At 49.9% G+C, this 1,833-nt stretch overlaps 1 protein-coding gene across 4 annotated transcripts in view; it reads right to left on the reverse strand.

The window, feature by feature from the left end:
- Rps6kc1 (ribosomal protein S6 kinase C1) overlaps nucleotides 1-1,833 on the reverse strand; it is a 142,989-nt gene that overhangs the window by 47,667 nt on the left and 93,489 nt on the right. The window lies entirely within an intron of this gene.

The raw sequence follows: 1,833 nt of genomic DNA on the forward strand, positions 1-1,833 counted from the left end.
AGGTCCACGAGAGTCCACTGCCACCTTTGCAGGTCCACGAGAGTCCACTGCCACCTTTGCAGGTCCACGAGAGTCCACTACCACCTTGGAAAGCACCATTTCAGCCAGCCAACAACCACAGCCTCGAGTTGGGGAGGACTAACACTATAGAAATCAGCGAACACTGCAAATGGGACTTTTCCCCAGCAGCCCCCACTGGAAGAGGCACAGCAGGCCAAAGTTGCCTCTTCAGCTTGGAAACAAGAGTGGTGAAGAGTCAGAGCTGCAGGTGAGGAGGTGAGGTCGGGTGGCAAGCTCCATCTTAGACACAGGCATTACAGAAGGCTGTGACATCTTCTGCGACCACAGTGTCCCCTGAGTGCCTGAACTGCACTATTTAAGTCAACCTGTGTTACAACAATGTTTTCCACACAGACACCTCCAGATGTCCAGCAGAGTTCCCAAACTCAAGCTCCAAGTCTCTCAATTCTCCAACTACAAAATCAGCAGCCAAGTCAACAAGCCAACTGCACCTCCTGAGTCCTTTGAACCACCTCCTGCTCCTTCACCTACCTCATTTCAAGCATTTACTGTGTCAGCCATGGGTAATCAGTGTTAATCCCCTCAACAACCACTCCACGCATCGCCGACATTATGGCTCTGGGTGTGAGGCTGTGATGAAAGATGATAATGGTGGCCACCATATGTGAGCATCTCAGAGACGATCTTACAAAAGTGCATCCGGGGTCATGGTTGCTATCATTATTATTTCAGCTTCTCTCTGGAATGATCTCCCAGCCACTTATCAAACAACTACTCATCTTTCCACAGCCAGCTCAAATGTCTCTCTCTCTCTCTCTAATACTAATGGCTCTTCCTTTGTCCTCCCATTTCATGTGATACCAACTTCAATTATAACATCTCAAACTCTTTAGTTTGGCTCTATTTGTCATCTCTTTATGAGTGTGTCACAGTGGGGTGCATCCCCAGAAATGCTCACACCCCATGCCACACTCTGTGCGTGGACTGTGCTGTGGTAGAAAGGCCTTCACAGATCACCCGGGTCATCTGGGTGGGTTCTATCTAATCACATCAACTTCTAAAAGTGGGGACTACATCCTGACAAGAAGAATGGGAAGGACAGAGTGACGTGGTAGAGAGGGGCGGCCTGACTAAGATGTAGGCCCACCCACAAAGGCAAGAACCAAAGGGGGCACATCTAGTGGCTCAGAGACAGTCTGAGGGGAGCAGGCAAGGTTTAGGAGAAAGAGCAGCCCTCAGCTGACGAGCAGCAAGGGGACAGCTCATTCTGACAACTGCAGGGGCAGCAGCCTGTTAGCCGAGTGCACATGGGGCAGGTCCTCCACAGACTGCAGAAGGAGAGCAGTGTCACCAGCCATGTGAGGCCTGAGCCAGGCCTCTGACTTACACAACTTTAATATGTTTATGTTTACTGTCTCCAGACAGCTGAATCTGCCATGATTGGCCATGGTGGTCTTAGGTAGAAATGATGTTTCATCATAAACACACAGCTAGCAGGTTCAAGTCTAGGATCATAGAAGGCAGACAGCAAGGTGGGAACGGAACTTCAAAAAGCGGCCAGGAGCAGGGACTCCCCACAAAGACCCAACCTCAACACAGGACAACAACTCCGTTGGAATTTCCCTTCACGTCACACACAACACTGGGCCTCAGAGAGCTCAATCATGGGACACTCTCAACATCCGAAACAAGTGTGCATTTCTCGTCAACAGATGTGGACGCTGAGAAAACAATTGTGCCATGTTAACTGACCCTGCTCCGAAAAGCTACCAAAGGAAGAAGGGAAAATCTGTACTGGAACAGTGAGCTCTC

This window comes from Microtus ochrogaster, chromosome 6 (genome assembly GCF_000317375.1).
Source record: "Microtus ochrogaster isolate Prairie Vole_2 chromosome 6, MicOch1.0, whole genome shotgun sequence".
NCBI classification, from domain to species: domain Eukaryota; kingdom Metazoa; phylum Chordata; class Mammalia; order Rodentia; family Cricetidae; genus Microtus; species Microtus ochrogaster.